The sequence below is a fragment of the Cervus elaphus genome, chromosome 11 (assembly GCF_910594005.1).
Source record: "Cervus elaphus chromosome 11, mCerEla1.1, whole genome shotgun sequence".
Classification (NCBI taxonomy): domain Eukaryota; kingdom Metazoa; phylum Chordata; class Mammalia; order Artiodactyla; family Cervidae; genus Cervus; species Cervus elaphus.
Genome location: NC_057825.1, coordinates 78,195,142 through 78,207,770, shown reverse-complemented (window position 1 = coordinate 78,207,770; position 12,629 = coordinate 78,195,142). Strand labels below are relative to the sequence as shown.

Here is a 12,629-nt window from a genome sequence, read left to right as displayed (position 1 = left end):
AGAGGGTCCAGAGGGGCTGCTCCCCATTTAGAAGTTCATGGTAGACGTTCATCCCACTGATGTGAGCAAGGGAAACGGGGAAGTGCAGTTTTTATTGTCGGCAGCCATGCATCCAGTAAGCACCTTTTGTTCTGTTAAAGAAAAGGGGAAATTGTTCTTGGGGAGCAGCTAGCAGCTCTGCATCATGAGACCCCAAGTGCACAGCAAGGAGGTTCTCGTATTGTATGTGTCTGTCCTGTACCTCATTCCCACAGGGTTGGGCAAGTGACTCAGTCCAGGAAAACCACAGTAATGCACCCCTCTGCCCACGGCAGTTGGTCCAGAACCGAGTGCATGACTCAAGGTGAGCCAATGAGAACACTTCCTCAGGACCTTTCCCTAACCAAGTAGTGGATGGTACAATTTCCTGTCTGGTCATAAAACTGTGAAAAGGTAACCCTGAACTGACCATGGTCATTTTCCCTGCCAAAGTGGGGCAAAGCCTGCAGAAGACAAGGTGCCACCAGTCTCTGAGAGATGCAGAGAGAAGGGAGTCCCAGCAGGGTGAGCTCCACCCTTGCCCTGATTGAACCAGTTAAGTCAGCGGTCCCTTTTCACCAAGCTGATTCAAGCTAAGTTTTGGCCATTTGGAGCCCAGAGTCCTGACTTAGTACTTAAAGTGCTGCTTTCTCCTGGGGGAGCTCGGGGGGGTTTGTGTGGGGGTGACAGGGTGGGGACCCCGCTGAGACTGCAGACCTGGAGGAAAAGAATGTGGGCTCCAGACAAGGCACATTTCACTTGATCTCAGCCAAAAGGCCGAGAACCAAGTCTCCTGCATGTTTGGTCTGAGGCCACGTGAAGTTGTCACTCGGCATCTCACTGCAGAGAAATATTCCATTTCTTTGCATTTTTTCCAGTCAGTTCTGTTTCCTGCAAGGCAGCTCTCCTGGTGTAGCCAGCCCAACAGTGAGAAGGGGGCCTGAGGAAGGGCCACCCTCACAAAGGGTGCATTTTCAGCTCATCCAGGGCTGTTATCAGCCAAACCTAAGCTCTGAATCACCTGCATCTGTGGGCAGCCCCATAGGTGGGGCGGCCTGATTCCCCTCTGGGCTTGCCTGTGTCAGGACCTGTGAGTGGGGGTGGACTTTTAACAAAGGTTCGTTGTTTTCGATCCCCTTCTGCTATCAGGGTTCTGGCCAAGGCATTCCTGAGCCCCTCTTCCTCTTCTCTCTACTCACCCGCAGTCCCTGGCCCCCTCCCTCTGGGCACCATCCATCACCACTTTACCTAGTACCCAGGCCTCCTGTATCAGCATAAAGCCCTCAGAGGAGATGGGGTGGGGGCTGGAGAAGGAAGGCAATGTGCATGCCTATCTCTCTCCAACTCAGTCAAAACGAGACAGAATCTGAGAACGCCCTGTGCTTCCAAACCCGTGACTCCCCTAGTCCCCTGGGGCCTCCGGAGTCCCCTGGACTGCAACCAAGCTGTCCTGGGCCTGTGGTGTCACCTGATGGCCAGCTATGGAACTGTCCGGTTCCCACCTCCTTTTGTTTCTTTTGCAGTTGAAGGGAGGGTCACATATGTACCATAATCTGCCTTTTTTCTCTTTTTTTTTCCCTTCAATATTCATTAGTTTATTAGGCTGCATCAGGTCTTAGGTGCAGCATGCAAACTCTTAGCTGTTTATGCATATGAACTCTTAGTTTCAGCATGTGGGATCTAGTTCTTTGACCAAGGATCAAACCCAGGCCCCCTTCGTTGTGTGTGCTGAGTCTTAGCCACCGGGCCACTAGGGAAGTCTCTTCCCTCTGTTTTTGTTCTTTGTTTCTTCTTCCACAACCAGTTCAGTTCAGGTCATTCTTCCTCGGGATGTTTTTTTTTTTTTTTTTTTTGGACACACCACACAGCTTGCAGGATCTTAGTTCCCCAACCAGGGATTGAACCCGGGCCCTCAGCAATGACGGTATGGAATCCTAACCACCAGACTGCCAGGGAATTCTCCTCAGGGCATCTTTAAAGCCCAGATTTCACACCCTGAACCCCCTTCCTTCATCTCCTTTCTAACAACCCAACCACAGTTACCTCAGGAGCTCCGTTCTATTCTTTCAGCTCAAACAATGCTGGCTGACTGCTTGTCAGGATGGAGCCAGGACTTCTCCTGCATCAAAAGAAAGGCAGACTGAATTCCAGAAAGATCCATCAGAATGATGAAGAACAAAAGCTTTCAGCCTTCAGAGCCCTTGAAATGCACCTGGAAGTTTCCTTCAGAGCGCCCCACCCATCACCTCATACTTCTATTAAGAAACCTCCTTTCCCTCAAGCACCAGCTTTCAAGAAAAAAGTAAACAGACTTTTCTAGATGCACATTGTTATTTTCCATTTCTACCTACAGGTCTTGCAACAGCAGGGTTTTTCTTTTTTCCCCCGTGTGGGTGTGTGGCACTCAGCTTTGAGATGCGTTAAATGAGCATTTATGGCTCAACCTGGAAAACTGAGCCCCGTTCATAACGCTGAGTCCTAGATTTTTTCTCTTGGCTCATTGTCTGGAACCCTGACCCACTTCCCAGAATCCAAGTTTTGAAATATTTCTCACTGGTAAGCAGGGACTGACTACCTGACTAGACATTTAAGATAAAGAGATAATTTCCAGGGCAAGATGGTGAAGGCCTTTTGTTGTTTCAAAAAGGATAATGTACAAGAACTATCTGATTTCCCAAGAAAAGAAATCTGCTAGAACTCTTGGGGCTTGCAGGATGGGTGGGGCCAGTGGGTAAGGCTGGTGGAGGAGACAGTATGGTGAAGAACCAAGTGAGGCTGTAGACCCAAGGACCGGGCAGAGAGGATGCAGGAAGGGCTGGGCTGAGTGGAGGGGTCTGGGGAGAAGTGTTAGGGCCACGTACTGGAGAGGCAGACCCAACTAACATCTATTAAGCACCATCCATATGTCAGGAAGGGCCCAGTGGGGAAGCATGTGGATTCCCAACACAGCCTAATCATTCTATGCCCCATCAAACTGGCATTCCTTTACTATGAGTTCAGCTTTACTGTAGTGGAACTAATCTCTGCTTGGAGAAAGGAGAGAGCAGGCTGAGGAGAGGATCCGTGCTGCAATACTCCATCTCCTCTGAGCAGTTCAGCTCTGACTGTGAACTCACCTGCTGCAATCAGACACACAAAAACCTGAGACCTTGCCCCATGCTCCTTATAAAACAGCTTAGAAATCAACTATTATTCTGGCCTGTTCTTTTGGGTTTCCCCCACCCCACTGCTGATGCTGGGAAAGATGGAGTGCAGGAGGAGAAGGGGCGACAGAGGATGAGGTGGTTGGATGGCATCGTCGACTCAATGGCCCTGAGTTTGAGCAAGCTCCAGGAGATAGTGAGGGACAGGGAAACCTGGCGTGCTGCCGTCTATGGGGTCGCAAAGAGTCGAACAGACTGAGCGACTAAACAACAGCCCCACTGCTAGTAGCTTATTAAAGCAGAACATCCAGCTGACTCTTAAAAGTGTTCCAGACATGATTTTCTTCATCTCCTTATATTTCCAGTGATGCCTGAGCACCTTGTAGATGGCACCCAAGCAGCTGCCTGACCGGCTTGCCCCTTACACCAGCTCTGGTGCTGGCACTGAGAATGCTCTCGCCCCGCTGTGTAAGTAACGTGATCTGCATTCTACCTGGTGAAACCCAGGCTGAGGGCAATTAGGTTAGCTGCCCAGGAGGCCCATTCACTGGTGAGTGAATCCCACGTTTGAGGTGAGATCTGAATTCAGCTTCGTCCGTCTCATTCCAAAGCCCAAATCTTCTTCATCTCCTCCCCCTCCCCCCAGGAGAAAATGGAAGAGAAATGTGATGAGAGCAGGAGGGTGATTCCTCTGAGGAGATACAGGAAGTAGAGGTTTGAAAGTGCGTGCATGCTAAGTTGCTTCTGTGATGTCTGACTCTTTGCGACCCTATGCTCTGTAGCCCGCCAGACTCTTCTGTCCACGGGATTCTCCAGGCAAAAGTACTAGAGGGGGTGCCATGCCCTCCTCCAGGGGATCTTCCTGACCCAGGGATCGAACCTGAGTCTCCTGTGTCTCCTGCCTTGCAGGTGAATTCTTTACCGCTGAACAGGTAGCTGTAACAAGGAGAGTCAGGGATCCGCCTCTGCAAGAGGGCTCAAGTGGGGCGGAAGGAGTAGGGTGGAGCCAGCTTGGGGTCCTGGACTTTGGAGGGGAAGCCGACTTGTCCTGGAGAGAGGGGAATGTGTATACTGCCAGGCCAGGATCTCTTCCTCTGCACACGGCCACCTAGTAATTCCCACTGAAAGGACGAGGCAGGCCTGGAGTCTAACAGAAAGAGGCTGGGGTCCAAGAGGAAATTTTGCAGGAGAAACCTCTCCTTCAGCCCTAGAGTCAAGGCTGCAGAAAGTCCTTTGGACCAGATGGAGACAGGATGCTGAGGGCTCAGGATTTAGCTCTAATTGATCCCCTTTCTCTCCTCATCACCCTGCCCTCCGAACCCCTAGTCCAGGCCCCCTCTGTTCCAGGGCCAAAGAGGGCCTGGCAGCCTATTCCTGGCATCGCCAGCAGAGGGCTCCAGAGCAGAGTCCTCCAGAGCAGGACGCCCCGCCTCCCTGCCTGCAGGGAGTGTGTGAAGTACTGGATGGTCCTCCCCGCTCACAGGAGTCTAGGGGTCCATCTGCACGGGTGCTCTTTACTCGTGCACAGGTGTATGTCTGTGTGTGTGCCCAGTGTGGGTCTGTGCAAGTGTGTACAGGATCTGTATATGTGGGCCTGTCCACGTCTGTCGGTTCTCGGGCACACGGCCTGTTTGTGTGTTGGTACATGTGTGTTTGCCTGTTTCCTTCTTGCACGCACTGGTACTACTTGTGTCCCTGTGTATATTTGTGTACATGTGGGTGCCTTGTGATTTGTGCATAAGTATCTATATAATTAAAAGATGCTTGCTCCAAGAAAAGCTATGACACACCTAGACAGCATATTAAAAGGCATAGACATCACTTGGCTGATGGAAGTCTGTCTAGTCAAAGGTGTAGTTTTTCCAGTAGTCATGTATGGATGTGACAGTTGGACCATAAAGAAGGCTGAGTGCCAAAGAATTGATGCTTTCGAACTGTGGGGCTGGCGAAGACTCTTGAGAGTCTCTTGGACTGCAAGGAGATCAAGCCAGTCCATCCTAAAGGAAATCAACTCTGAGTATTCACAGGAAGGACTGATGCTGAAGCTGAAGCTCCAAAATTTTGGCCACCTGATGCAAAGAGCCTGACTCATTGGAAAAGACCCTGATGATGGAAAAGATTGAAGGCAGGAGGAGAAGAGGGTGACAGGGGATGAGAAGGTTGGATGGCATCAGCTCCGGGAGATACAGATGGAGAGGGAAGCATGGCATGCTACTGTCCATAGGGTTGCAGAGTCGGACGTGACTGAATGACTGAACAACAACAATGATCTATGCTGGGCTTTGTGAGGAGAGAGGAAAAAAATAGTGAGAAGGTATGCAGTGGAATCTCAGCATTCTAGGGGCAAGGATGCTGACCCAGCCGGGCCGCCTCCTGCCCTCACTCAGCGCAGTTCCTGAGTTTGTTTGTTAAAATCCTGTTTACAGCAGGTGTAGCGGACATCTAGTTCCCAGGAAACAAGTTTTCCAGAACGCTGTGTGTGTGTGTGTCTTTTCTGGCTCCTTCTTTCACAGCTTGAAAATGTTGTTCTCCTCATTGGGAGTGGGGAGCAGTGCCCCAGAGAATGGGAGGAAGGTAGAGGGTCAGAGAAAACAACAGGCCCCTGGCTGCTTCATCCATAGGTGAGGAAGGCAGTGGCCGGGGGACCAAGGTCTTGGCCCAGGAGCCTGGGATCCTACCAGCTGGAGGCCCTGGCTGGTGGGCAGCAGCCCCTCCTGGCCTCCTCATGGTGGTCCCAGCCAGGGCCGTGGGGGAGACAGGTGGGATCCTCCCCTCACCTGGGGTCACGTTGAATAGGCACTGGTGGAAGAGAATGGGGCAGAGGGTGACGCCCACCACACAGTATTTCCTATTGCTGCTGCAACAGATCACCACAAACTTAGCGGTTTAAAACAACACAAATTTCTTTTACGTTACCGGAGGTCGGAGTCCAAAACAGCCTCACCACGCCCAAGTCCGGGTATTAGCAATGCTGTGTGCCTTCTCGAGGCTTCCAGGGAAACCATCTCCTTGCCTTTTCCAGATTCTAGGAGCCACCTGCATTCTCTGCCTTGTGGCCCGTCACATTGCCTTTCTATTACTTTGACCTTCTGCACCAGGTTTTATGAGGACCCTTGTGATCACACTGGACCCTCCCAGATAATCCAGGACGATTTCCTCATTTCAAGATCCTTAACATGATCATGTCTGCTAAGTCCTTTTCCTGTGAGCTAACATATTCACAGGTTCTGGGCATTACATGTGGACACCTTGGTGGGGAGGCATTATTCTGCCTACTAACTAGGACAATCACAGACAAACTGGCGAAAGGGGGTGACATTTTTTGGGAGGGGGTGCATCCATGGCTTACGGGACCTTAGGTCCCTGACCAGGGATTGAACCCAGGCCCTGACAGTCAAAGGGCTGAGTCCTAAACACTGAGTCACCAGGAATTTCCCAGGGCGGACAGTCTTAATCCTCCTGAGGCTATGCTGAGGCGCTGGGTGGGACCCTCACTCCTGCCGAGGAGCAGTATTGTCCTGACATCTTGCCTGGGGGACTGAGCACCAAGAACCAGGGTGTGCTGGCTGGTACAGGGCCCTTCCTTTCTGCCTGCTCTCCCAGCAGCTCCTGGCCAGGCACCAGCTATGATCTCCATTCAGACTGACCCCTGGGTTCCCTGAGTCCCCCGCTCACCTCCCCTTCCCTCTTGCAGCTCCAGACCCAGCCTCTGGCCCTGTCCACACCCCCAGAGCGCTTCTCACTCCTTGGTTTCTTTCCCGTCACAGCCCCCACTCCCTGCCCGGGAGATGCTTTGGGCTCCAGTCTGCCAGCTCAGGCCCACCCACTAGCCAGCCCTCTCCACACGTGAGAAAACCACCCCACATGGGCTCTCTCCAGCTCCCCACAGAAAAGCCCAACTTCATGACTCGGAGGAGAGGAAGGGGGACATGCAGAATGGTGCGGGCTAGCGCTCGGGGGGTCCCAGTGGGATGGCGGGCCTCCTGGATGCTTGGTAAGGCCAAACTCCCCAGCACCCTCAGCACTACTGGAATTAAGCTGGAAATTCCAAGTGCTCTCTGCTGCTTAAAAAAAAAAAAAAAAAGTGTCAAATTTTCCCAGAGTTTTTGTGGAAGTGGGAAGCCCTGAGGGGGTGGAGCACTCACAACACAGGACCCCAGAGCTTTGGGGAAATCCAGATGTTACAATGTGTCCACAATCCTCTGGCTGATAGCTGCCCCAGCCTCTCAACTGTTGCTCTCCGCCCTGTGAAAATTAAAGATGCCTGGAGCAGAAGGGGGATTTTGCTTCTCCTGAGGACCCACAGATTTGTTCGTGTGTGTGTGTGTGTGTGTGTGTGTGTGTGTGTGTGTGTGTGACACTGTGACTTTTCTGATAGGGATAAAGTTATTTTTTTCCTGGAGAGAAAAATGTGGACAGGGCTTAGGTGGATCGTCTGCCCAGAAATTCCTGGTTCACTAAGGTGTGCTCTCCCCTTTGTTCCAACACACAGGCACGTGCACACACCATCCCGAGGTCTGGACCTCACCAACCATGCTGTCTGGGTCCCTTCAGGGCCTCAACTGCACTCCTTATTGTTGCTTTAGTCTCGAAGTCACGTCCGACTCTTTCGTGGCCCCATGGACTGTAGCCTGCCAGGCTCCTCTGTCTATGGCATTTCCCAGGCAAGAATACTGGAGTGGGTTGCCGTGCCCGCCTCCAGAGGATCTTCCCAATCCAGGGATTGAACCTGTGTCTCTTGCATTAGCAGTCAGGTTCTTTACCATTTGAACCACCAGGGAAGCCCCACCCGACCACCTAGCCCAGCCCCAACCAGTGTGGGGTGGGGATTCCATAGAAGTGAGTCTGCTGGCCCAGAAGAGGCGCGACCACTCTAGGTAAGTGGATGAGTTTCTTGTCGCTGTGGTAACAAACCACCAGGAGCCAAGTGACTCAAAGCAACTTTATTCTGTTACAGTTCTGGAAGTCAGAAGTCCAAAATCAGCCTCAGCGGTGATGCCACAGTTTGGTCATGTGCTGCCCTAAGTCCCAAGATAGGGCCTAGTTTTCACATTATCCTTTTTGTGGTCAAGATGCTGAGAGTGAGATCTGGATCTGAGTTCTGACTCTGCCTCTTCCGAGCTATGGGACCTTTTTGAGCTCCCATGTCCTCATCAGCAAAATGGGGATGATCACTGGCATACCTCTGTTTTGACAACTAAATAAGATCATGTTCTATTTAACTGAAGTCTGCAATTCTCTGGCACATAGATATGCCTCTAAATGATGACTCTAAATAGTCTGTCTCATCTGGAACCCTGACCATTCCCTCTTCATGGTCTCATTCTAGGGTCTCAAACTTCTGGAATCAAAGAAGTATGATACCAAGGGGGTGGTGGGATGAATTGGCAGATAGGGGTTAACGTATATGCTATGTTGTGTATAAAATAGACAGTTAATGAGAGCCTACTGTGTGTAGCACAGGGAACTATACTCAGTGCTCTATAGTGAGCTAAATGGGAAGGAAATCCAAAAAAGACTGGCTATATGTAAACGTACTATTGATTCATTTTGTTGTACAGTGGAAACTAGCATGGCATCATTACAGCTTATCGTTTATAGTTTCATAGAACAACTATAGTGCAATAAGTTAAAAAAAAAAAAGCAATCTGATTAAGCTGATTCATACCAATTCCTGCCTCAGCCTTCCTTGAAGAGCTTCTGATTTGATAGGTCTTGGATGGGTTCCCAAACTCATTATTTTTATCAACCTTTTAATTTTTAGTAAACGTCCTGGGTGATCCTGATGTTTATCCAGGTTTGGGAGCCACTGGAATAAGTGATGATGGGGTTTTATTTTAATAAAGGCCAACTTGTGCACTCAAAATCAGAGGCTTAGTTTAGCGGTACCATCTCACGGCCCCTGGAACCAGAGCAAGTAGGACCCTCTCACTCCCTCTGGGGAGGGGGCATCCTCCAGAGCAGCTCTGCAGGAAGGGGTAGGGGCCGCACCAGCTGTGTCCCCTCCTGCAGCTGTTTCAGTGCCGTGGCCCTGTGGAAACCACTGTGAAATCCATTCTCCACATCTCCCAAAGCTGGGCCAGGTGGCTCCTGGCTGGAGCAGCTGATCCCACCCGACCAGAGAGGGTCTGGGAGCCAAGGGAAAAAACCCACCCATTTCCACTCAGCACAGGGCCCTCCCCCACCCCCACCCCTGCCCAATGCTGCCTTCCTGGGCCACCGAGTGCTTTCTGTCCCAAATCAACTCACACCTTCTCACGGGAAGACTTTACTTGGGAATGCCCAGCTTTCACATTTCTGCAGGTTCACTCAGGACTGTTTTGGCTCTGTAAGTTAGGGGTGGCTGGATTCTGCCTCCACCCTGGAACCCCCAAGGCCTGGGACAGAGCTGGCTGCACTGGGGAAAATGTAGAGAAAGTGCCAGGTTCCCCTCACTCCTGAGAATCACAGCCGATGGGGGCTTACCCTGCTGCGGGGAACTCAGCCTGTTTATTAGCTGCACAGAGGTGCAGAAACTGGGGTTTGGCTGAGGAAGAAGGGAAAGGCCCAGAATGAGAGCACTGTCCTCCGCCAAGGACACAGGGCTGTTGACGTGGGCGAGATGGGCGCAGCCTCTGGATCAAGTCCACGGTGAGGAGGAAATGGTTTTCACTGAAAAACAAAGTTGAAAAACAGTTTACTGAAGGGAAGAGAAAGAGGAAAGGGGAGGAAAAAAAAAACCACCTAAAACTGTCTGATCATCAAAATCACCTAGTTGGTTAAAAATACAGATTCCAAAATGCGTTCCAAGTCAATAAAATATTATTCTTGGTAGCTCTGGGTTTCTTTTTCCTTGTGGTTTAAAAATGTAGATCCCTTGTCAATTATATCTCAAAAAAGCTGGGGAAAAAATTAAGCTACATGTAAAGTCAGTTGAAGAATGAAAATCAGTTGCACAGTAAGAAAACTTTTTCAGAGGGGATTTTTCAGTGCATGTGGAGATTGAGGAGCGTGAATTAAATCGTCACATTTCTAAGCTGGACATTAACATCTGAACTTGGAAGATTTAATAATATAATCAGCTTTTTTTAATTAAGGAGAATCTGCCATTGGAAATACAATGTAAATCTTTAGAAAATGCAGATTTCAACTCATGTTGCTTGGAAGACCCCTGGCTGGGTAGGTATCATGAGTGAGCTGAAGCAGTGTCTTATGGAATCAGCAGCATGGGTTATGTTTCTAATTTTCCCATTAGGCTTTGGGAAGGAAGGAGAGGAGACACAACAGGATCAGGAAGAAAAATCCTAAAAGCCACTTCTCTCCAACTGGCTGGGTCTCTCCAGGCTGGGTCTTCCGCTGAATGACCTTGTCCCATCCCTCCTTCCTTTTTCACTTGTTTTCCAGTGAATTGTCTCCACTCACCTTCTCCCTTCCCTCTTCTTCCTCCACCTTAAGCCCTTGCCACCTGAACAATGGGAAGCTGAATAACGCCTTTCAGTTCTGCAACGTGTTCATGTCCCAGTCCCTGGAATCTGTCCTCATATAGGTCTGTGCGTGCATGATTAAATGAAGGATCTTGAGATGGGAAGATTATCATGGGTTATTCTGGTTGGTCTAATGTAATCACTAGGGTCCTTTAAGAGAGAGGCAGATCAAAGAGTAGAAGGTGATGAGCTGACAGAAGCAGAGATCAGAGTGATGCCCTTTGAAGATGGAGGAAGGGACCACAAACCAAGGAATACAGGCGGCCAACTAGAGGCTGAGGAAGGCAAGGAGATAGGTTCTTCTCTGGAGCCTCAGGGAGGAACCAGCCCTCTGACAACTTGACTTTAGCCCGAGACTGATTTTGGGCTTTGGACTTCTAGAAACATAAGAGAATGAAGCTTTACTATTTAAGTCACTCCGTTTGCAGTTATTTGTTACATAGAAATAAGAAAGTCCTATGCTGAGGCTTCCCTAGTGGTCCACTGGCTAAGACTAAGTGCTCCCAGTGCATGGATGCCCTAGGTTCAACCCTGGTCAGGGAACTAGATCCCACATGCCGCAACTAAGAGTTCACATGCCACAACTAAAAAAGACCCTCTAAGCTGTAATAAGACCCAGGACAGCTAAATAAATAAGTACCTTTTTAAAAAAGAGAAAGATGCACACCTCCTGACCTCTGCCCTGTCCACCCCACCACCCAGTCCTCACCTGGGACCAAACTCTTGCCAACACTTGGGCCCTTCTTAGCACTGCTGTCCCTGGCCCTCGTAGCAATGTTTGATATTTTCCACCTTGCTCTTTCTTAAACCTTACATCCACCCACTCCCCTGGTGGTCCTTCTGCGTCTCGGGTCCTCTTCCTCAGCCCCTTCCTCATGTTCTTCTGTGCCACCCCCAACATGGCTGTGTGTCCCAGGGTTCTCTTTTCAGCCTACTTTTCTGCTCACTTTCTACTTTCTAGGAGTGTCACATTCCAGGGGTGACCCCAAAATCAAGGCCATGTGCTCCACACCCCAATAGCCAACTGCTAATAGTGGTCTTCCTGCTCCCTCCTCAGCAAACCACCATCTCTATCCGAAAGCATTTTCCACCTTCCCCGCCTGTCGAAATCTGGCTCACCAGTTTACTCCTCAAGGTCCAGCTCAAATGTCACTTCCTCCAGGAAGTCTTCTCTGTCTGTCATGCCACATGCTTATCTTAAATAAGTTTTTTTTTTTTTTATTTTACCAACTTTATTTTTTTTAGAGCAGTTTTAGGGTTCACAGCAAAATTAAACAGAAAGTTCCTGAGGAGCACTTATTTTTCATAGGCTGTTGTGTGACCAGCTTTTATTAACATTATTCATTTCACTCAAATCTATGTAGTAGAGAGGCATTTTCTTTTTCTTTCTTTCTTTAATTCTTTCCTTCCTCTGTTCCTTCCTTTCATCCAGGTTTACTGGACATATAATTGACAAGTAAGAATTGCATATATTTAAGGTGTACAATGTGATTTTTTGTGATTGTTTTAAAGCAGTTAATTAACTTATTTGGCGGCATTGAGTCTTAGTCGCGGCATGGGGGATCTTTCATTGAGGCCCTAACACTTCTCTCTAGTTGTATTATGCAGGCTCTAAAGCCCATGGGCTTCAGTCAGTATGAGAGCTTAGCTCCCCTGCAGCGTGTGGGATCTTAGTTCTCTGACCAGGGATCAAACCTGTGTCTCCTGCATTGGAAGAAGGATTCTTAACCACTGGACCACCAGGGAAGCCCCATGATGTTTTGATATACATGTACATTGTGAAGTGGTTACCACAACCAAGATAATTAACACATATTACTTCACGTGTTACCTTTTTTCCCTTTGTGAAAACAATTAAGAGCTACTCCTTTAGCAAATTTCAAGTTAATAATATAATATAATGCTAACTATGGTGAGGGTGGGGGTGGTTTAGTCCCTAAGTCATTTCTGATTCTTTTGGGACCCCATGGACTGTAGCCCTCCAGGCTCCTCTGTCTGTAGGATT

General features: G+C 49.4%; 1 long non-coding RNA gene across 1 annotated transcript; it reads right to left on the bottom strand.

Annotated features, from left to right (window-relative positions):
• Window positions 1–6,144, bottom strand: LOC122702565. Its single transcript, XR_006343280.1, has 3 exons — window positions 6,078–6,144; window positions 2,062–2,137; window positions 1–131 (listed from the first exon to the last, which is right to left on the bottom strand). It is a non-coding gene; the product is annotated as an uncharacterized LOC122702565 (long non-coding RNA).
• Between the last annotated feature and the right edge of the window lie 6,485 nt (window positions 6,145–12,629).